This window comes from Pleurodeles waltl, chromosome 6, assembly GCF_031143425.1.
Source record: "Pleurodeles waltl isolate 20211129_DDA chromosome 6, aPleWal1.hap1.20221129, whole genome shotgun sequence".
Lineage (NCBI taxonomy): Eukaryota > Metazoa > Chordata > Amphibia > Caudata > Salamandridae > Pleurodeles > Pleurodeles waltl.
Genome location: NC_090445.1, coordinates 1,313,389,619 through 1,313,414,627, shown reverse-complemented (window position 1 = coordinate 1,313,414,627; position 25,009 = coordinate 1,313,389,619). Strand labels below are relative to the sequence as shown.

General features: G+C 47.1%; 1 protein-coding gene across 4 annotated transcripts in view; it reads left to right on the top strand.

Moving 5' to 3' along the window:
• WAPL (WAPL cohesin release factor) overlaps nt 1–25,009 on the top strand; it is a 769,297-nt gene that overhangs the window by 430,128 nt on the left and 314,160 nt on the right. The gene's annotated exons all lie outside the window — the stretch shown is intronic.

The following is a 25,009-nucleotide window of genomic DNA, read 5'->3' as shown; positions in this document are numbered from 1 at the left end:
GCTGCATATGGACCTAAATATTATTAATGAAAAACATGTTGCGGTGTTGGGACGCTATTTTAGCTTTATCATGAAAAGGCACCGTGATTCTGAGAAATGACAAACCAAGGTGCATTATGGTCATTGAAGGACACTTGTCAATTACTACAAGTCAAGTGCTAGCCTGAATTTAAAAGGAAGTGTTTATTATAAACTGACTCACCTGTGATCAAGGCTGTATTGTGGAAGCCGAAACGCGTCAGGAGACCTAGCAAGCTGCCAATTGATATGGAAAATAAATTAACGTGAGAAGCTTCAACAGTCGGGCCTCGGCATTCTTTTCTTTTTATATATGTATGTGCGACGGCATGTGTAGCTGCAGATACACATGCTGTGCATTATCCTGCCATCTAGTGTTGGGCTCGGAGTGTTACAAGTTGTTTTTCTTCGAAGAAGTCTTTTCGAGTCACGAGACCGAGGGACTCCTCCCTTTCGGCTCCATTGCGCATGCGTGTCGACTCCAACTTAGATTGTTTTCTTTCCGCCATCGGGTTCGGACGTGTTCCTCTTCGCTCCGTATTCCGATTCGGGAAAGTTAGTTAGTTGTCGGAAAATTCGACGGTATTGTTCGCGCTTCGTACCGGTTTAGTGTTAGCACATCGACACCGAAGAAAGAAGTGCTCCGGCGGCCCTTCGGGGCTTCCACTCTCCAGCGAGGCTTGGTCGGCCTGACCGCGTCCATCTTTAAACCTCATGGACCGGACGCCGTCTGCTTCTGCCCCAACTGCCACGCAAAGTATCCTTATACAGACCAACACTTGGTCTGTAATCTGTGTTTATCCCAGGATCACAGGGAGGATACTTGCGAGGCCTATCGGGCATTTCGATCCAAGAAAACACTACGAGATCGAAGAGCTCGAAGACTCCAGATGGCTTCGACACCGGCCGAGCAGATCGACGTCGAGGAAGAGGAGAGGTTCTCCATTCGAGATTCGGACGAGTCCGAAAGTGAGCAGCCGAAGCAACAAACTGTGAGTAAACCAGCCCCGGCAAAGACTCACTCAAAGATAATGAAGGCCAAGGGGATGCCACCGCCAACAGGCCATGGCTTAACCCGAAAATACGGTGACCAAACATCTGCACCGAAAAAGGCCTCCCAGCAGCCGAAGACATCCAACTCCGGTCGAGATACCGGCTCCGAACCATCTCGGCACCGAGAGTTCGGCACTCCTAAAATCGAGAAGGTTTCCTCAGAGCCAAAAAAGACTGTACAAAAAGCTTCGGTGCCGAAACATGCAGCCTCGGAGCCGAAACCAGGCTCCTATACAGAAGAGCAAGGCCTTTCAACTCAGTTGCAAGGGCACAGATTTGAACAAGAACTGGGCATGGGAGAGCCAGACCATACCCAGAGGAGGTTGCACATACAAAAGGACACAGGGAAAATTCAAACTCTTCCTCCAATAAAAATCAAGAGGAAGCTCGCATTCCATGAGACGGAAATGCAGCCAAAAGCAAAAGTGGCTAAAGAGAAAACACCACCAAGGTTCTCGCCACAGCAATCTCCATTACATTCGCCTCAACTGTCCCCGGTAGCAACGCCACCAATGATGCAGTCGCCGACACACACGGGGATGACCCAAGATGACCCGGATGCATGGGACTTGTATGATGCAATGGTCTCAGACAATAGTCCTGACTGCTACCCGGCAAGGCCGTCACCACCTGAGGACAGCACAGCATATATACAGGTGGTTTCAAGGGCAGCTACATTTCATAATGTAGCAATGCATGCAGAGCCCATAAGAGGACGACTTTTTGTTTAACACCTTGTCATCTACTCGCAGCTCATACCAAAGCTTGCCAATGCTGCCAGGCATGTTTAAACACGCCAAACAAGTGTTCAGGACCCAGTAAAAGGCAGAGCCATCACGCCTAGGGTGGAGAAGAAATATAAACCTCCCCCAACGGACCCTGTGTTTATCACTCAACAATGAACTCCTGATTCGGTGGTAGTAGGAGCAGCCCGAAAGAGGGCAAACTCCCAATCCTCAGGAGACGCACCACCGCCCGACAAGGAAAGTCGGAAATTCAATGCAGCAGGCAAGAGGGTGGCAGCACAGGCAGCCAATCAATGGCAGATTGCCAATTCTCAGGCTCTACTGGATCGATACGACAGGGCACATTGGGATGAAATGCAACATCTCATTCAACACCTTCCTAAAGAGTACCAAAAACGTGCCCAACAGGTTGTTGAGGAAGGTCAAACTATTTCGAACAACCAAATAAGGTCGGCTATGGACTCAGCAGACACGGCGGCAAGGACATTGAACACTGCAGTAACCATTCGTAGGCGCGCATGGTTATGAAGCTCCGGATTTAAGCCAGAAATCCAGCAGGCTGTGCTGAATATGCCGTTCAACCAACAACAATTGTTTGGGCCGGAGGTCGATAAGGAAATAGAAAAACTCAAAAAAGACACAGCCAAAGCCATGGGCGCGCTCTACTCCCCACAGAGCAGAGGCACTTTTAGAAAGCCGCACTTTAGGGGGGGGTTTCGTTCCCAAACCACAGAGCCTTCCACCTCACAAGTCAGACCCACATATCAGGGCCAGTATCAGAGAGGTTTTCGAGGACAATGTAAGGGTGGACAATTCCCTAAACCAAGAGGGAAATTCCAGAGCCCAAAAACCCCACAAACCAAACAGTGACTTCAATGTCACAAACCCCCACCACTCAACACCAGTAGGGGGGAGACTTACCGCATATTACCACAATTGGGAACACATAACTACGGACGCATGGGTCCTAGCCATTATCCAACATGGTTATTGCATAGAATTCTTACAATTGCCACCAGATGTGCCTCCAAGAGCACACAATATGTCCAAACAACACTTAGACCTGTTACAACTAGAAGTCCAAGCATTGTTACAAAAACAAGCAATAGAACTAGTGCCCAACCATCAAAAAGGAACAGGTGTCTACTCCCTGTATTTCCTAATTCCAAAGAAAGACAAAACTCTGAGACCCATATTAGACCTCAGAACACTGAATCTTTACATCAAATCCGATCACTTTCACATGGTGACACTTCAAGACGTGATTCCCTTGCTCAAAAAACAAGACTACATGTCAACAATAGATCTCAAGGATGCTTATTTCCACATACCCATACATCCTTCCCACAGGAAATACTTAAGGTTTGTAATCCAAGGTGTGCATTACCAATTCAAAGTGTTACCATTCGGGATAACAACAGCCCCAAGGGTATTCACAAAATGCCTTGCCGTAGTAGCCGCTCACATCAGGAGACAGCACATGCACGTATTCCCTTACTTAGACGATTGGTTAATAAAAACCAGCACTCAGCAACAGTGTCTTCTACACACACAATACGTAATAGAAACCCTACACAAACTAGGGTTCTCTCTAAACTACCAAAAATCACATTTACAACCGTGCCAAGTACAACAATATTTAGGAGCAACAATCGACACACAAAAGGCGATTGCCACTCCAAGTCCACAAAGAGTACAGGCCTTCCAAAATATAATGTTAAACATGTACCCAAACCAGCACTATCAAGTGAGGTTTGTAATGAAACTTCTAGGCATGATGTTGTCTTGCATAGCCATTGTCCCAAACGCGAGACTACACATGCGGCCCTTACAACAGTGCCTAGCAACACAATGGACGCAAGCACAGGGACAACTTCAGGATCTAGTGTTGATAGACCGCCTGTAAGGAAATGCCTCCTTGGCATGGTTACCCCCTGACTTTTTGCCTTTGCTGATGCTATGTTTTGAATTGAAAGTGTGCGGAGGCCTGCTAACCAGGCCCCAGCACCAGTGTTCTTTCCCTAACCTGTACTTTTGTATCCACAATTGGCACACCCTGGCATCCAGGTAAGTCCCTTGTAACTGGTACCTCTGGTACCAAGGGCCCTGATGCCAGGGAAGGTCTCTAAGGGCTGCAGCATGACTTATGCCACCCTGGAGACCCCTCACTCAGCACAGACACACTGCTTGCCAGCTTGTGTGTGCTGGTGAGAACAAAATGAGTAAGTCGACATGGCACTCCCCTCAGGGTGCCATGCCAGCCTCTCACTGCCTATGCAAGTATAGATAAGTCACCCCTCTAGCAGGCCTTACAGCCCTAAGGCAGGGTGCACTATACCATAGGTGAGGGCACCAGTGCATGAGCACTGTGCCCCTACAGTGTCTAAGCCAAACCTTAGACATTGTAAGTGCAGGGTAGCCATAAGAGTATATGGTCTGGGAGTTTGTCAAACACGAACTCCACAGCACCATAATGGCTACACTGAAAACTGAGAAGTTTGGTATCAAACTTCTCAGCACAATAAATGCACACTGATGCCAGTGTACATTTTATTGTGAAACATACCCCAGAGGGCACCTTAGAGGTGCCCCCTGAAACTGTATCCAACTATCTGTGTAGGCTGACTGGTTCCAGCAGCCTGCCACACTAGAGACATGTTGCTGGCCCCATGGGGAGAGTGCCTTTGTCACTCTGAGGCCAGTAACAAAGCCTGCACTGGGTGGAGATGCTAACACCTTCCCCAGACAGGAGCTGTAACACCTGGCGGTGAGCCTCAAAGGCTCACCCTTTTGTTCCAGCACCGCAGGACACTCCAGCTAGTGGAGTTGCCCGCCCCCTCCGGCCACGGCCCCCACTTTTGGCGGCAAGGACGGAGGAAATAATGAGAATAACAAGGAGGAGTCACTGGCCAGGAGTCCTGAGCTGAAGTGACTCTAACTTTTAGAAATCCTCCATCTTGCAGATGGAGGATTCCCCAATAGGATTAGGGATGTGACCCCCTCCCCTTGGGAGGAGGCACAAAGAGGGTGTACCCACCCTCAGGGCTAGTAGCCATTGGCTACTAACCCCCCAGACCTAAACTCGCCCTTAAATTTACTAATTAAGGGCTTCCCTGAACCTAAGAATTTAGATTCCTGAAACTACAAGAAGAAGAGGACTGCTGAACTGAAAAACCCCTGCAGAAGAAGAACAGAAGACACCAACTGCTTTGGCCCCAGTCTTACCGGCCTGTCTCCTGCCTTCCAAAGAAACTTGCTCCAGCGACGCTTTCCAAAAGGACCAGCGACCTCTGAATCCTCAGAGGACTGCCCTGCTTCAAGAAAGACCAGAAACTCCCGAGGACAGCGGCACTGCTCCAAAAGAACTGCAACTTTGTTACAGAGGAGCAGATTTAAAGACCCCTGCAAATCCCCGCAAGAAGCGTGAGACTTGCAACACTGCACCCGGCGACCCCGACTCGACTGGTGGAGAACCAACACCTCAGGGAGGACCCTCCGGCGACTCCAAGACCGTGAGTAACCAAAGTCGTCCCCCCTGAGCCCCCACAGCGACGCCTGCAGAGGGAATCCCGAGGCTCCCCCTGACCGCGACTGCCTGAACCTAAAGTCCCGACGGCTGGAAAAGACCCTGCACCCGCAGCCCCCAGCACCTGAAGAAACGGAACTTCTGTGCAGGAGTGACCCCCAGGAGGCCCCCTCCCTTGCCCAGGTGGTGGCTACCCTGAGGACCCCCCCCCCCTTGCCTGCCTGCACCGCTGAAGAGACCCCTTGGTCTCCCATTGAAACCTACAGAGAACCTGACGCTTGTTTACACACTGCACCCGGCCGCCCCCGCGCTGCTGAGGGTGTACTTTTTGTGCTGACTTGTGTCCCCCCGGTGCCCTACAAAACCCCCCTGGTCTGCCCTCCGAAGACGCGGGTACTTACCTGCTGGCAGACTGGAACCGGGGCACCCCCTTCTCTCCATTGAAGCCTATGTGTTTTGGGCACCTCTTTGACCTCTGCACCTGACCGGCCCTGAGCTGCTGGTGTGGTAACTTTGGGGTTGCCCTGAACCCCCAACGGTGGGCTACCTTGGACCCAAAACTGTGACCTGTAAGTGATTTACTTACCTGCTAAAAATAACAATACTTTAACTCCCCCAGGAACTGTGAAAATTGCACTGTGTCCACTTTTAAAACAGCTATTTGTGTTTTATGTGAAAAGTATATATGCTACTGTAATTATTCAAAGTTCCTAAAGTACTTACCTGCAATACCTTTCAAATGAGATATTACATGTAGAATTTGAACCTGTGGTTCTTAAAATAAACTAAGAAAAGATATTTTTCTATAACAAAACCTATTGGCTGGATTTGTCTCTGAGTGTGTTCCTCATTTATTGCCTGTGTGTATGTACAACAAATGCTTAACACTACTCCTTTGATAAGCCTACTGCTCGACCACACTACCACAAAATAGAGCATTAGTATTATCTCTTTTTGCCACTATCTTACCTCTAAGGGGAACCCTTGGACTCTGTGCATACTATTCCTTACTTTGAAATAGTGCATACAGAGCCAACTTCCTACATTGGTGGATCAGCGGTGGGATACAAGACTTTGCATTTGCTGGACTACTCAGCCAATACCTGATCACACGACAAATTCCAAAAAATTGTCATTAGAAATTGATTTTTTGCAATTTGAAATTTTTCTAAATTCTTTAAAGTCCTGCTAGGGCCTTGTGTTAGTCCCTGTTAGCATTGCTTTTAGAGTTTAAAAGTTTGGTGACTAGTTTTAGATTCTTAAAAAGTATTCCAACTTTTAGAAGCATAATGTCCAGTACAGATGTGAATGTGGTGGAACTCAATACCACACCTTACCTCCATCTTAAGATGAGGGAGCTAAGGTCACTCTGTAAAATAAAGAAAATAGTAATGGGCCCCAGACCTTCCAAACTACAGCTCCAGGAGCTGTTGGCAGAGTTTGAAAAGGCCAACCCCTCTGAGGATGGCAACTCAGAGGATGATGATAGTGACTTGGAGGGTGATTCCCCCCCTACCAGTCCTATCTAGGGAGGACACGGCCTCTCAAGCCCTGACTCCAAGCATAATAGTCCGAGATGCTGGCTCCCTCACAGGAGGGACCAACCTCTCTGAAATCACTGAGGATAACTCCAGTGAAGAGGACATCCAGTTAGCCAGGATGGCCAAAAGATTGGCTTTGGAAAGAAAGATCCTAGCCATAGGAAGGGAAAGACAAGAGATGGGCCTAGGACCCATCAATGGTGGCAGCAACATAAATAGGGTCAGAGATTCTCCTGACATGTTAAAAATCCCTAAAGGGATTGTAACTAAATATGAAGATGGTGATGACATCACCAAATGGTTCACAGCTTTTGAGAGGGCTTGTGTAACCAGAAAAGTGAACAAATCTCACTGGGGTGCTCTCCTTTGGGAAATGTTCACAGGAAAGTGTAGGGATAGACTCCTCACACTCTCTGGAAAAGATGCAGAATCTTATGACCTCATGAAGGGTACCCTGATTGAGGGCTTTGGATTCTCCACTGAGGAGTATAGGATTAGATTCAGGGGGGGCTCAAAAATCCTCGAGCCAGACCTGGGTTGACTTTGTAGACTACTCAGTAAAAACACTAGATGGTTGGATTCAAGGCAGTGGTGTAAGTAATTATGATGGGCTGTACAATTTATTTGTGAAAGAACACCTATTAAGTAATTGTTTCAATGATAAACTGCATCAGCATCTGGTAGACCTAGGACCAATTTCTCCCCAAGAATTGGGAAAGAAGGCGGACCATTGGGTCAAGACTAGGGTGTCCAAAACTTCCACAGGGGGTTACCAAAAGAAAGGGGTCACAAAACCTCCCCAGGGGAAGGGTGGTGAGACAGCCAAAAACAAAAATAGTAAAGAGTCTTCTACAGGCCCCCAAAAACCTGCACAGGAGGGTGGGCCCAGAGCCTCTTCACAAAACAATTCTGGGTACAAGGGTAAAACCTTTGATCCCAAAAAGGCCTGGTGTCGTAGCTGTAGTCAGTCTGGACACCAAACTGGAGACGAGGCCTGTCCCAAGAAAAATACCACTTCAAACTCAACTCCAGCTAACACTGGAATGGCTAGTCTCCAAGTGGGATCAACAGTGTGCCCAGAGCAAATCAGGTGTCACACTGAAGCTACATTAGTCTCTGAGGGTGGGGTGGATTTAGCCACACTGGCTGCCTGGCCCCCTAACATGCAAAAATACAGGCAGCAGCTCTTAATTAATGGGACAAGTGTAGAGGGCCTGAGGGATACAGGTGCCAGTGTCACTATGGTGACAGAGAAACTGGTTTCCCCTGGCCAATACCTGACTGGACAAACTTATCCAGTCACCAATGCTGACAATCAAACTAAAGTAAATCCCATGGCAATGGTAACTTTAGAGTGGGGAGGGGTCAATGGCCTGAAACAGGTGGTGGTCTCCTCAAATATCCCAGTAGACTGTTTGCTTGGAAATGACCTGGAGTCCTCAGCATGGGCTGAGATAGATCTGAAAACCCATGCAGCCATGCTGGGTATCCCTGAACTGGTGTGTGTCAAGACAAGGGCACAGTGCAAGGGACAGGGTGAAAAAGTAGAGCTGGAGTCTGGAAGAAAGGCCCAGCCTACCAAGAGAAAAGGAAAGTCAGCTGGGAAACCAGCTGCAACACAACAAGAAAAAGAGAGCCTCTCTTCTCAGGAAGAAGTTCTGCCCTCTGAGGGAACTGAGCCTATGGAGCTGGAACCTTACCAGGTTGAGCTCTTAGGCCCAGGGGGACCCTCAAGGGAAGAGTTGTGTAAGGTACAAGAAACCTGTCCCTCTCTTGAAGGCCTTAGGCAGCAAGCTGCTGAAGAGTCCAAAGGCAAGAAAAATGGAACACATACGGTCTATTGGGAAGATGGACTCCTGTACACTGAGGCAAGAGATCCCAAACCTGGTGCCACTAGGAGAGTGGTAGTGCCTCAGGCGTTCAGAGAGTTTATTCTGACATTAGCCCATGATATTCCCCTTGCTGGGCATTTGGGACAAACCAAGACGTGGGAGAGGTTAGTCAACCACTTCTACTGGCCCAACATGTCCCAGAAGGTTAAGGAGTTTTGCATCTCCTGTACCACCTGTCAAGCCAGTGGTAAGACAGGTGGACATCCAAAGGCCCCCCTCATTCCACTTCCAGTGGTGGGGGTCCCCTTTGAAAGAGTGGGTGTGGACATAGTGGGTCCACTTGAACCTCCCACAGCCTCAGGAAATATGTACATCCTAGTAGTAGTGGACCATGCTACTAGGTATCCTGAAGCTATTCCCCTTAGGTCGACTACTGCCCCTGCAGTAGCCAAGGCCCTCATTGGTATCTTTACCAGAGTGGGCTTCCCTAAGGAGGTGGTGTCTGACAGAGGTACCAACTTCATGTCAGCATACCTGAAACACATGTGGAATGAGTGTGGAGTGACTTATAAATTCACTACACCATATCATCCACAAACTAATGGCCTTGTTGAGAGATTCAACAAGACATTAAAGGGCATGATCATGGGGCTCCCAGAAAAACTCAAAAGGAGATGGGATGTCCTCCTGCCATGTCTGCTTTTCGCTTACAGAGAGGTGCCTCAGAAGGGAGTAGGGTTCTCAGCCTTTGAACTTGTTTGGCCACCCTGTAAGGGGACCACTTGCTCTTGTTAAAGAAGGCTGGGAGAGACCTCTTCATGAGCCTAAACAAGACATAGTGGGCTATGTACTTGGCCTTCGCTCAAGAATGGCAGAGTACATGGAAAAGGCAAGTAAAAACCTTGAGGCCAGCCAACAGCTCCAGAAGTTTTGGTATGACCAAAAGGCTGCAATGGTTGAATTTCAACCAGGGCAGAAAGTCTGGGTTTTGGAGCCTGTGGCTCCCAGGGCACTTCAGGACAGATGGAGTGGCCCTTACCCAATCCTGGAAAAGAAGAGTCAGGTCACCTACCTGGTGGACCTAGGCACAAGCAGGAGCCCCAACAGGGTGATCCATGTAAACCGCCTAAAACTCTTCCATGATAGGGCTGATGTGAATCTGTTGATGGTAACAGATGAGGACCAGGAAGCTGAGAGTGAGCCTCTCCCTGATCTCCTCTCATCAGACCCTAAAGATGGCTCAGTGGATGGAGTGATCTATTCAGACACCCTCTCTGGCCAACAGCAATCTGATTGTAGGAAGGTCCTGCAACAGTTTGCTGAGCTCTTTTCCTTAACCCCTGGTCAGACACACCTTTGTACCCATGATGTGAACACAGGAGACAGCATGCCTGTCAAAAACAAAATCTTCAGACAGTCTGATCAAGTTAAGGAAAGCATCAAGGTGGAAGTCCACAAGATGCTGGAATTGGGAGTAATTGAGCACTCTGACAGCCCCTGGGCTAGCCCAGTGGTCTTAGTCCCCAAACCTCACACCAAAGATGGAAAGAGAGGGATGAGGTTTTGTGTGGACTACAGAGGTCTTAATTCTGTCACCAAGACAGATGCCCATCCCATTCCTAGAGCTGACTAGCTGATTGACAAATTAGGTGCTGCCAAATTCTTAAGTACCTTTGACTTAACAGCAGGGTACTGGCAAATCAAAATGGCACCTGGAGCAAAAGAGAAAACAGCATTCTCCACACCTGATGGGCATTATCAGTTTACTGTTATGCCCTTTGGTTTAAAGAATGCCCCTGCCACCTTCCAAAGGTTGGTGAATCAAGTCCTTGCTGGGTTGGAGTCCTTTAGTGCAGCTTATCTTGATGATATTGCTGTCTTTAGCTCTACTGGCAGGATCACCTGGTCCACCTGAAGAAGGTTTTGAAGGCTCTGCAATCAGCAGGCCTCTCTATCAAGGCATCCAAATGCCAGATAGGGCAGGGAACTGTGGTTTACTTGGGACACCTTGTAGGTGGAGGCCAAGTTCAGCCACTCCAGCCTAAGATCCAGACTATTCTGGACTGGGCAGCTCCAAAAACCCAGACTCAAGTCAGGGCATTCCTTGGCTTGACTGGGTACTATAGGAGGTTTGTGAAGGGATATGGATCCATTGTGACAGCCCTCACAGAACTCACCTACCAGAAAATGCCCAAAAAAGTATACTGGACTGTAGAATGCCCACAGGCCTTTGACACCCTGAAACAAGCTATGTGCACAGCACCAGTTCTAAAAGCTCCAGATTACTCCAAGCAATTCATTGTGCAAACAGATGCCTCTGAACATGGGATAGGGGCAGTTTTGTCCCAAACAAATGATGATGGCATTGACCAGCCTGTTGCTTTCATTAGCAGGAGGTTACTCCCCAGGGAGCAGCGTTGGAGTGCCATTGAGAGGGAGGCCTTTGCTGTGGTTTGGTCCCTGAAAAAGCTGAGACCATACCTCTTTGGTACTCACTTTGTAGTTCAAACCGACCACAGACCTCTCAGATGGCTGATGCAAATGAAAGGTGAAAATCCAAAACTGTTGAGGTGGTCCATCTCCCTACAGGGAATGGACTTTATAGTGGAACACAGACCTGGGACTGCCCATGCCAATGCAGATGGACTTTCCAGGTTCTTCCACTTAGAAAATGAAGACTCTCTTGGGAAAGGTTAGTCTCATCCTCTTTCGTTTGGGGGGGGGGGTTGTGTAAGGAAATGCCTCCTTGGCATGGTTACCCCCTGACTTTTTGCCTTTGCTGATGCTATGTTTTGAATTGAAAGTGTGCTGAGGCCTGCTAACCAGGCCCAGCACCAGTGTTCTTTCCCTATCCTGTACTTTTGTATCCACAATTGGCACATCCTGGCATCCAGGTAAGTCCCTTGTAACTGGTACTTCTGGTACCAAGGGCCCTGATGCAAGGGAAGGTCTCTAAGGGCTGCAGCATGACTTATGCCACCCTGGAGACCCCTCACTCAGCACAGACACACTGCTTGCCAGCTTGCCAGCTTGTGTGTGCTGGTGAGAACAAAATGAGTAAGTCGACATGGCACTCCCCTCAGGGTGCCATGCCAGCCTCTCACTGCCTATGCAAGTATAGATAAGTCACCCCTCTAGCAGGCCTTACAGCCCTAAGGCAGGGTGCACTATACCATAGGTGAGGGCACCAGTGCATGAGCACTGTGCCCCTACAGTGTCTAAGCCAAACCTTAGACATTGTAAGTGCAGGGTAGCCATAAGAGTATATGGTCTGGGAGTTTGTCAAACACGAACTCCACAGCACCATAATGGCTACACTGAAAACTGAGAATTTTGGTATCAAACTTCTCAGCACAATAAATGCACACTGATGCCAGTGTACATTTTATTGTGAAACACACCCCAGAGGGCACCTTAGAGGTGCCCCCTGAAACTGTATCCAACTATCTGTGTAGGCTGACTGGTTCCAGCAGCCTGCCACACTAGACATGTTGCTGGCCCCATGGGGAGAGTGCCTTTGTCACTCTGAGGCCAGTAACAAAGCCTGCACTGGGTGGAGATGCTAACACCTCCCCCAGACAGGAGCTGTAACACCTGGCGGTGAGCCTCAAAGGCTCACCCCTTTGTTCCGGCACCGCAGGACACTCCAGCTAGTGGAGTTGCCCGCCCCCTCCGGCCGCGGCCCCCACTTTTGGCGGCAAGGCCGGAGGAAATAATGAGAATAACAAGGAGGAGTCACTGGCCAGTCAGGACAGCCCCTAAGGTGTCCTGAGCTGAAGTGACTCTAACTTATAGAAATCCTCCATCCTGCAGATGGAGGATTCCCCAATAGGATTAGGGATGTGACCCCCTCCCCTTGGGAGGAGGCACAAAGAGGGTGTACCCACCCTCAGGGCTAGTAGCCATTGGCTACTAACCCCCAGACCTAAACACGCCCTTAAATTTACTATTTAAGGGCTTCCCTGAACCTAAGAATTTAGATTCCTGAAACTACAAGAAGAGGACTGCTGAACTGAAAAACCCCTGCAGAAGAAGAACAGAAGACACGAACTGCTTTGGCCCCAGTCTTACCGGCCTGTCTCCTGCCTTCCAAAGAAACCTGCTCCAGCGATGCTTTCCAAAAGAACCAGCGACCTCTGAATCCTCAGAGGACTGCCCTGCTTCAAGAAAGACAAGAAACTCCAGAGGACAGCGGCACTGCTCCAAAAGAACTGCAACTTTGTTACAGAGGAGCAGATTTAAAGACCCCTGCAAATCCCCGCAAGAAGCGTGAGACTTGCAACACTGCACCCGGCGACCCCGAATCGACTGGTGGAGAACCAACACTTCAGGGAGGACCCTCCGGTGACTCCGAGACAGTGAGTAACCAAAGTCGTCGTCCCTGAGCCCCCACAGCGACGCTTGCAGAGGGAATCCTGAGGCTCCCCCTGACCGCGACTGCCTGAACCTAAAGTTCAGACGGCTGGAAAAGACCCTGCACCCGCAGCCCCCAGCACCTGAAGGAACGGAACTTCTGTGCAGGAGTGACCCCCAGGAGGCCCCCTCCCTTGCCCAGGTGGTGGCTACCCCGAGAACCCCCCCCCCCCCTTGCCTGCCTGCACCGCTGAAGAGACCCCTTGGTCTCCCATTGAAACCTACAGAGAACCCGACGCTTGTTTACACACTGCACCCGGCCGCCCCCGCACTGCTGAGGGTGTACTTTTTGTGCTGACTTGTCTCCCCCCCCCCCCCCCCCCGGTGCCCTACAAAACCCCCCTGGTCTGCCCTCCGAAGACGCGGGTACTTACCTGCTGGCAGACTGGAACCGGGGCATCCCCTTCTCTCCATTGAAGCCTATGTGTTTTGGGCACCTCTTTGACCTCTGCACCTGACCGGCCCTGAGCTGCTGGTGTGGTAACTTTGGGGTTGCCCTGAACCCCCAACGGTGGGCTACCTTGGAACCAAAACTGTGACCTGTAAGTGATTTACTTACCTGCTAAAAATAACAATACTTTACCTCCCCCAGGAACTGTGAAAATTGCACTAAGTGTCCACTTTTAAAACAGCTATTTGTGTTTTATGTGAAAAGTATATATGCTACTGTAATTATTCAAAGTTCCTAAAGTACTTACCTGCAATACCTTTCAAATGAGATATTACATGTAGAATTTGAACCTGTGGTTCTTAAAATAAACTAAGAAAAGATATTTTTCTATAACAAAACCTATTGGCTGGATTTGTCTCTGAGTGTGTGTTCCTCATTTATTGCCTGTGTGTATGTACAACAAATGCTTAACACTGCTCCTTTGATAAGACTACTGCTCGACCACACTACCACAAAATAGAGCATTAGTATTATCTCTTTTTGCCACTATCTTACCTCTAAGGGGAACCCTTGGACTCTGTGCATACTATTCCTTACTTTGAAATAGTGCATACAGAGCCAACTTCCTACACCGCCAGACACACCTCTCGCTTCAATGGTGGAATCCTATAAATTTAAACCAAGGGCGGCCATTCCAAGACCCAGTGCCTCAATACATAATCATGACAGATGCTTCTATGATGGGGTGGGGAGCACGCCTCAACCAGCACAGTATACAGGGACAATGGGATATTCAGCAAAGACAACTGCATATAAATCATTTATAACTATTAGCAGTGTTTCTAGCATTGAAAGCATTTCAACCAATAATAGCCCACAACATTCTTGTCAAAACAGACAACATGACAACAATGTATTACCTAAACAAACAAGGAGGGACACACTCATCACAACTGTGTCTTTTAGCACAAAAGATTTGGCATTGGGCTATTCACATTCGCCTAATAGCACAATACATCCCAGGGATTCAAAACCAGTTGGCTGACAATCTCAGTCGAGCTCACCAACAAACACACGAATGGGAAATTCATCCCCAGATACTACAAACTTACTTTCTACGCGGGGGAACACCAGAAATAGACCTCTTCGCTACAAAAGGAAACGCAAAATGCCAAAACCTTGCGTCCAGGTATCCACACCCTCAGTCCAAGGGCAATGCGTTATGGATGAGTTGGTCAGGGATATTTGCTTATGCTTTTCCTCCTCTCCCACTCATTCCTTATCTGGTAAACAAATTGAGTCAAAACAGACTCAAACTAATACTAATAGCACCAACCTGGGCTCGCCAACCATGGTACACAACACTACTAGACCTGTCAGTAGTACCTCATGTCAAACTACCAAACAGACCAGATCTGTTAACTCAACACAAACAAACCTACCACAAGACATTGTTACGCAAACAAATGGAAAAGATTTGTTTATTACTGCCATAATAATCAAATTCAACCACTACATGCTTCCGCAAAAAACATTGTAAGCTACTTATTACACTTACAAAAATCTAAACTAGCATTTTCTTCTATTAAAATACATCTCACAGCAATATCTGCCTATTTGCAGATTACACATTCAACTTCACTTTTTAGAATCCCAGTCATCAAAGCATTTATGGAGGGTTTAAAAAGAATCATACCCCCGAGAACACCACCAGTCCCCTTGTGGAACCTCAATATTGTATTAACACGACTCATGGGTCCACCATTTGAACCCATGCACTCTTGTGAGATGCAATACTTAACCTGGAAAGAAGCCTTCCTGATAGCTATCACATCTCTTAGAAGAGTAAGTGAAATACAGCCATTTACTCTTCAAGAACCCTTTATACAAATACATAAACATAAAGTGGTTCTCCGTACAAATCCCAAATTCTTACTAAAAGTTATATCACCGTTCCACCTAAACCAAACAGTGGAACTCCCAGTCTTTTTTTTCCACAACCAGACTCAGTAGCCGAAAGAGCCTTACATACATTAGACATTAAAAGAGCTCTAATGTATTACATTAATAGAACAAAACAGTTTCGCAAAACAAAACAATTGTTTGTAGCCTTCCAAAAACCTCATGCAGGAAATCCAATATCCAAACAAGGCATTGCCAGAGGGATAGTGAAATGTATTCAGACCTGCTATATCAAAGCAAAAAGAGATCTACCTATTACGCCAAAGGCGCACTCCACTAGGAAGAAAGGTGCCACAATGGCTTTTCTAGGAAATATACCTATGACAGAAATCTGTAAGGCAGCCACATGGTCTACGCCTCATACATTCACAAAACATTACTATGTAGATGTGTTAACAACACAACAAGCCACAGTAGGACAGGCTGTACTATGAACATTATTTCAGACAACTTCAACTCCTACAGGCTAAGCCACCACTTTTGGGGAGATAACTGCTTACTAGTCTATGCACAGCATGTGTATCTGCAGCTACAGATGCCATCGAACTGAAAATGTCACTTACCCAGTGTACATCTGTGTTCGGCGGCATGTGTAGCTGCAGATACACATGCTGTGCATAGTCCGCCGTCTGGTGTTGGGTCGGAGTGTTACAAGTTGTTTTTCTTCGAAGAAGTCTTTTCGAGTCACGAGACCGAGGGACTCCTCCTCTTTGTTTCCATTGCGCATGGGCGTCGACTCCATCTTCGATTGTTTTTTTTCCGCCATCGGGTTCGGACGTGTTCCTTTTCGCTCCGTGTTTCGGGACGGAAAAAATAGTCAGAACTTCGGAAGACAACGTCGGTATTGTTTCGCTCGGTATCGGGTTAGATAGAATCGACACCGAATCGTGAAGAGCTCCGGAGCCCTTCGGGGTAATTTCGATCCCCCGTCGGGGCCTGGTCGTCCCGACCGCGTGTAACATCGAGGCTGATGGAACGGACCCCGTTCCGATTCTGTCCTAAGTGCCACAATAAATATCCATATACAGACCAACATTTGGTCTGTAACTTGTGCCTGTCGCCCTAGCACAAGGAAGAGACGTGTGAGGCCTGTCGAGCGTTTCGGTCGAGGAAAACGCTCCGTGACCGAATAGCCAGAAGATTGCAGATGGCGTCCACGCCGACAGAACGACGAGGGTTCGAGGAACAGGGAGAAGAAGAAGAAGCCTTCTCCATCCATGAATCGGACTCTGAAGAATTCGACGTCGAGGAAACCGTGAGTAAAACGTCGAAGCAAGCACCACACGGAAAAACAGACAAGGCCCAGGGGACGCCACTGCTGGCAGGCCATGGCACAACCCATAAAGTAGGTGACCGTCCATCGGCACCGAAAAAGGCCGAACTGGTGCCGAGGTCGTCCGACTCGAGTCGAGACACAGGCACGCAGCACTCTCGGGACCGAGAAAGTGCTGCTGAAAAAAGTCGGCACCGAGACAGCGGAACCCAGGCTGCTCGGCCCAGAGACAGCGGCACCGAGGATGGTCGACGCCAAGAAAGTTCGACACCGAAAAAGAGAAAATTCTCCTCGGAGTCGAAAACAACCAAAGAGACAGTTTCGGTGCCAAAACGCCCAGCAACCGAACCAACAGCCAGTTCGTACTCAGAGGAACAATCACTGTCCTCCCAAATGCGCAAACATGGGTTTGAAGAAGAGTTACAAACCACAGATGTAGACCATACCCAAAAACGGATCTTCATACAAAGTGGTACAGGGAAGATCAGCACTCTTCCCCCAATCAGGAGAAAAAGGAAACTTGATTTCCAAACTCATGAAAAGACACCACAAGCAAAAGTGGTAAAGAAGGTAACTCCACCACCCTCTCCACCACAAATAACTCATACATCACCGGCACAGACTCCGTCACATTCACCGGCTCATACCACCATGAGCCAAGATGACCAAGATGCGTGGGATCTCTGACACCCCAGTATCAGACAATAGCCCTGAGGCGTACCCTACCAAGCCCTCACCACCTGAGGACAGTACAGCGTATGCACAGGTGGTAGCTAGGGCCGCAGAGTTCCATAACGTGTCGTTACACTCCGAGCCTGTCGAAGATGACTTCCTTTTCAACACCCTCTCCTCCACCCATAGCAATTATCAAAGCCTTCCTATGCTCCCAGGAATGCTAAGGCACGCAAAACAGATCTTTAAACAACCTGTCAAAAGCAGAGCGATAACTCCAAGGGTGGAAAAGAAATATAAAGCACCACCCACGGACCCTGCTTTTATCGCATCACAACTGCCACCAGATTCAGTTGTAGTAGGAGCAGCTCGTAAAAGGGCCAACTCGCACACATCAGGCGACGCACCACCACCGGACAAAGAGAGCCGTAAGTTCGACGCAGCTGGCAAAAGGGTTGCAGTACAAGCTGCAAACCAGTGGCGCATCGCTAACTCGCAGGCGCTCCTAGCGCGTTATGACAGAGCCCATTGGGACGAGATGCAGCATCTCATCGAGCATCTACCCAAAGAACTCCAGAAACGGGCAAAACAAGTGGTTGAGGAGGGACAAAATATCTCCAACAACCAAATACGTTCCTCTATGGATGCAGCGGATACAGCTGCAAGAACAATCAATACCGCGGTAACCATAAGGAGGCATGCATGGTTGCGCACATCCGGCTTCAAACCTGAGATACAACAGGCAGTGCTCAATATGCCGTTCAATGAACAACAATTGTTTGGACCCGAAGTTGACACGGCAATTGAGAAATTGAAAAAAGACACGGACACAGCCAAAGCCATGGGCGCACTCTATTCCCCGCAGGGCAGAGGCACTTTTGGGACCTTTCGTAAAACAACCTTCAGAGGGGGGTTTCGAGGTCAAGCCACACAAGCCAGTACCTCACAAACAACACCGTCTACCTATCAGGGACAGTACCAAAGGGGAGGCTTTTGGGGCCAATACAGAGGGGGACAATTCCCTAGAAACCGGGGAAAAGTTCAAAGACCCCTCAGACAAAACAGTGACTTACAAGTCACTCAACCCCTTCACACAACACCAGTGGGGGGAAGACTAAGCCAGTTCTACAAATCTTGGGAGGAGATAACAACAGACACTTGGGTCTTAGCAATTATCCAACATGGTTATTGCATAGAATTTCTCCAACTCCCTCCAAATGTCCCACCAAAAACACAGAATATGTCAAAACAGCATTTAGACCTTCTAGAACTGGAAGTTCAAGCATTACTGCAAAAGGACGCAATAGAATTCGTACCAGCTACACAAAGGAACACAGGAGTTTACTCACTGTACTTTCTAATACCAAAAAAAGACAAGACACTGAGACCAATCTTAGATCTCAGAATACTAAACACCTACATCAAATCAGAACACTTTCACATGGTCACGCTACAAGACGTATTACCACTGATGAAACAACAAGACTACATGACAACCTTAGATCTAAAAGACGCGTATTTCCACATACCGGTACATCCCTCACACAGGAAATACCTAAGGTTCGTATTCAAGGGAATACATTACCAATTCAAAGTGTTGCCGTTCGGTATAACAACCGCACCAAGAGTCTTTACAAAATGCCTAGCAGTAGTAGCTGCACGTATCAGAAGACAGCAAATACACGTGTTCCCCTACTTAGACGATTGGCTAATCAAGACCACCTCCCTAACAAGGTGTTCTCAACACACAGATTGTCATACAAACCCTCTACAAACTGGGTTTCTCCATCAACTATACAAAATCACACATTCTGCCGTGCCAAACACAGCAATACTTAGGAGCGACAATCAACACAACAAAAGGGATAGCCACTCCAAGTCCACAAAGGGTTCAAAATGTTTACAAAGTTTTACAGGCCATGTATCCGACACAAAAGATACATGCAAAGATGGTGTTAAAACTCCTAGGCATGATGTCCTCATGCATAGCCATTGTCCCAAACGCAAGACTGCACATGAGGCCCTTACAACAGTGCCTAGCATCACAATGGTCACATGCACAGGGTCACCTTCTAGATCTGGTGTTGATAGACCGCCAAACGTACATCTCGCTTCTATGGTGGAACAGTATAAATTTAAACAAAGGGCGGCCTTTCCAAGACCCAGTGCCACAATACGTGATAACAACAGATGCTTCCATGACAGGGTGGGGAGCACACCTCAATCAACACAGCATCCAAGGACAATGGGACTTACATCAAAGAAAGCTTCATATAAATCACCTCGAATTGTTAGCAGTATTCCTAGCGTTGAAAACATTTCAACCCATCATAATCCACAAATACATTCTTGTCAAAACAGACAACATGACAACAATGTATTATCTAAACAAACAGGGGGGAACACACTCAACACAGCTGTGTCTCCTAGCACAAAAGATATGGCAGTGGGCGATTCACAACCACATTCGCCTAATAGCACAGTTTATTCCAGGGATCCAGAATCAACTAGCAGACAATCTCTCTCGATCATCAACAGGTACACGAATGGGAGATTCACCCCCAAATTCTAAACACTTATTTCCAAATTTGGGGAACACCTCAAATAGACCTATTTGCAACAAAAGAGAACGCAAAATGCCAAAACTTCGCATCCAGGTTCCCACACCGGCAGTCTCAAGGCGATGCTCTATGGATGAATTGGTCAGGGATATTTGCGTACGCTTTTCCCCCTCTCCCTCTCCTTCCATATCTAGTAAACAGATTGAGTCAAAACAAACTCTAACTCATACTAATAGCACCTACATGGGCAAGACAACCTTGGTATACAACACTACTAGACCTGTCAGTAGTGCCTCATATCAAACTACCCAACAGACCAGATCTGTTAACACAGCACAAACAACAGATCAGGCATCCAAACCCAGCATCGCTGAATCTAGCAATCTGGCTCCTGAAATCCTAGAGTTTGGACACTTAAACCTCACACAAGAATGTATGGAGGTCATAAAACAAGCTAAAAGGCCATCCACTAGACACTGCTATGCAAGTAAATGGAAAAGATTTGTTTGCTACTGCCATAATAATCAAGTTCAACCATTACATGCATCTCCAAAGGACGTAGTAGGATACTTACTACATTTGCAGAAATCAAATCTGGCCTTCTCTTCCATAAAGATACATCTCGCAGCAATATCTGCATACCTACAGATTACCCATTCAACCTCACTGTTTAGAATTCCTGTCATTAAAGCGTTTATGGAAGGCCTAAAGAGAATTATACCACCAAGAACACCACCTGTTCCTTCATAGAACCTCAACATTGTCTTAACAAGACTCATGGGTCCACCTTTCGAACCCATGCATTCTTGCAAAATACAATACCTAACGTGGAAGGTTGCATTTCTCATTGCCATTACATCTCTAAGAAGAGTAAGTGAAATTCAGGCGTTTACTATACAAGAACCATTTATTCAAATACACAAAAATAAGGTAGTTCTAAGAACCAATCCAACATTTTTACCAAAAGTAATCTCACCGTTCCACTTCAATCAAACAGTAGAACTACCAGTGTTCTTTCCACAGCCAGACTCAATAGCTGAAAGGGCGCTACATACATTAGACATTAAAAGAGCACTAATGTACTACATTGACAGAACAAAACTAATTAGGAAAACAAAACAACTATTTATTGCATTCCAAAAACCTCATACAGGAAACCCAATATCGAAAAAAGGTATAGCCAGATGGATAGTTAAGTGCATCCAAACCTGCTACCTTAAAGCAAAAAGAGAGCTGCCCATTACACCAAAGGCACACTCAACCAGAAAGAAAGGCGCTACCATGGCCTTCTTAGGAAATATTCCAATGAACGAAATATGTAAGGCAGCAACATGGTCTACGCCTCACACATTTACTAAGCACTACTGTGTAGACGTGCTATCTGCACAACAAGCCACAGTAGGTCAAGCTGTACTAAGAACTTTATTTCAAACTACTTCCACTCCTACAGGCTGAACCACCGCTTTTGGGGAGATAACTGCTTACTAGTCTATGCACAGCATGTGTATCTGCAGCTACACATGCCACCGAACGGAAAATGTCACTTACCCAGTGTACATCTGTTCGTGGCATTAGTCGCTGCAGATTCATATGCGCCCACCCGCCTCACCGGGAGCCTGTAGCCGTTTGAAAGTAGTATTCAACATTTGTACATTTGTAAATATATTACCTTAACCTTTATTCTGTACATACTTATTCATTCCATTGCATGGGCACTATTACTAACATACACAACTCCTACCTCACCCTCTGCGGGGAAAACAATCGAAGATGGAGTCGACGCCCATGCGCAATGGAAACAAAGAGGAGGAGTCCCTCGGTCTCGTGACTCGAAAAGACTTCTTCGAAGAAAAACAACTTGTAACACTCCGACCCAACACCAGACGGCGGACTATGCACAGCATGTGAATCTGCAGCGACTAATGCCACGAACAGATGTACACTGGGTAAGTGACATTTTCCTTGTGGCACAGGACGCTGCAGATTCACATGCGCCCTCCCGCCTCCCCGGGAGCCTGTAGCTGTTTTAACCCCTTAGCTGCTGGGCCTTTTCCCCCCCAGTGCTGAGCCCTTTTTTGGCTATTTGGGGTAGTTCGCGCTTAGGGCTTCATAACTTTTTGTCCACATAAGCTAACCACGCCAAATTTACGTCCTTTTTTTCCAACATCCTAGGGATTCTAATGGTACCCAGAGTTTGTGGTTTCCCCTGGAGGAGACCAAGAAAATAGCCAAAATACAGTGAAAAGTTTGTTTTTTCCAAAAAAATGGGAAAAAAGGGCTGCCGAAGAAGGCTTGTGGTTTTTTCCCTGAAAATGCCATCAACAAAGGGTTTCTGGTGCTGAAATCACTATCTTCCCACCTTTCAGGAACGGGCAGACTTGAATCAGAAAACCACATTTTTCAACACAAATTTGGCATTTTACTGGGACATACCCCATTTTTACTATATTTGGTGCTTTCAGCCTCCTTCCAGTTAGTGACAGGAATGGGTGTGAAACCAATGCTGGATCCCGGAATGCTAAACATTTCTGAAAACTAGACAAAATTCTGAATTCAGCAAGGGGTCATTTGTGTAGATCCTACAAGGTTTTCCTACAGAAAATAACAGCTGAAATAAAGAAATATTGAAATTGAGCTGAAAACAACAGCCATTTTTCTTTGTTTTACTCTGTAACTTTTTCCTGCGATGTCAGATTTCTGAAACCAATATACCGTTTTGTCTCCTGGACTCTTCTGGTTGCGGGGATATAAAGGGCTTGTAGGTTCATCAAGAACCCTAGGTACCCAGAGCCAATAAATGAGCTGCACCCTGCAGTTGGTTTTCATTCTATACTGGGTATACAGCAATTCATTTGCTGAAATATGAAGAGTGAAAAAGAGGTATCAAGAAAACCTTTGCATTTCCAAAATGGGATCAAGATAAGGTTTTGAGGAGCAGTGGTTATTTGCACATCGCTGAATTCCGACGTGCCCATACTAGCATGTGAATTGCAGGGCATTTCTCAAATAGACGTCTTTTTTACACACTCTCTTATATTTGGAAGGAAAACATGTAGAGAAAGATAAGGGGCAATAACACTTGTTTAGCTATTCTATGTTCCCCCAAGTCTCCCGATAAAAATGATACCTCAATGATACCAACCTAAATGAGGCCTAGTGCCCGCGACAGGAAATGCCCCAAAACACAACATGGACACATCCTATTTTTTTTGTAGAAAACACAGCTGTTTTTTCCAAAGTGCCTACCTGTAGATTTTGGCCTCTAGCTCAGCCGGCACCTAGGGAAACCTACCAAACCTGTGCATTTCTGAAAACTAGAGACCTAGGGGAATCCAAGGAGGGGTGACTTGCGGGGCTCGGACCAGGTTCTGTTACCCAGAATCCTTTGCAAACCTCAAAAAGTGGCTAAAAAAACACGTTTTCCTCACATTTCGGTGACAGAAAGTTCTGGAATCTGAGAGGAGCCTCAAATTTCCTTCCACCCAGCGTTCCCCCAAGTCTCCCGATAAAAATGATACCTCACTTGTGTGGGTAGGCCTAGCGCCCGCGACAGGAATGGATCACACAAGGGTCAATGGTAGTCATTGCTTGAGGTCTACTGTTAACCCTGGAGTGATTCATTCCTGAAGCATGCACTAGGCGCAGGCACACAAGTGGGGTTGTGTTTTTATCAGGACAAGTGGGGAAACACTGGGTGGTAGGAATTTTGAGGATCCCTGCAGATCCCTGGACTTCTGCTCATTGAAATGCAAGGAAAATGTGTTTTTTAAGCACATAATGTAATTTCAAGGGGATTCTGGGTGAAGGAAAACTGGTGAGAGCCATGCAAGTCCTGCACCCTTGGACTCCCCTGGTACTAGTTTGTTAAAGTTAACCCACCACTCACACTGGTTGGTTTTAGCACCTCCAGAAATTATGGTTTCAAAGCATGATTACTTATCAAAGTATCTGAATATTGAAACCAAGCCTTCTGAAGGTGGGCCATAAAGCCGCATCCAGGCACCAACCTCTTTATGGTCCATTCACACGCCATTCACGCACAACAAACAACCCTTTCATATCGCCAGCCACGGGCCCAATCCAATCAATCACTCCACTTGCATTAACTTACTGATGCCAGACAAGGGCCCATCACATTCACACGCCACAGAACGGAATAAGTTTGACTACATTTTACCACCTGTCAAGTAACTGCCTCCTTCTGCCTTAACATTACCAAATGCATGCGTAACAAACCTTTACTAATGACTCCTGTGACAGCCACCTGAGGCTCAGGAAGACATGTTTTTCATGCGCCTTTAACGCACTCTCTGTGCTAAATCCAACTCCTTCCAGTTTGTGGATGCAAGTTGGGGGTGTCAGAGTATGCCGTACAAAGCTATTCCTCGAACTGAGTGAGCATATCTACCTTTGAAACTAAGGGAGACATGCTGGGGATTTCTCATGCTGTTACCTAAAGAGAAGGTCATAGGCTACCTGCCTCCTTCTTCCTTAACATTACCAAATGCATGCGTAACAAACCTTTACTAATGACTCCTGTGACAGCCACCTGAGGCTCAGGAAGACATGTTTTTCATGCACCTTTAACGCACTCTCTGTGCTAAATCCAACTCCTTCCAGTTTGTGGATGCAAGTTGGGGGTGTCCGAGTATGCCGTACAAAGCGATTCCTCGAACTGAGTGAGCATATCTACCTTTGAAACTAAGGGAGACATGCTGGGGATTTCTCATGATGTCCCCTAAAGAGAAGGTCATAGCCTATGGAAAAGGGTAGTGTTTGATACATAGGGGAGTCCATGAGAACGTAGCATATGTCCCAGCCAACATTATGTACAGTGATGTGACTATAATGCACTTATACAGCAAACTGAACATCTACTAAGTTCTGATGGAGGATGAACATGAAAAGCAGGTCAAACACTGACCTATACAAGTCATTCTCCTTCAGTGCTGGGATGGCACCAATGGGTTTGAATCCATAGGTGTAGATGATGTACATCTGTACTACCTTTACTATCTGCC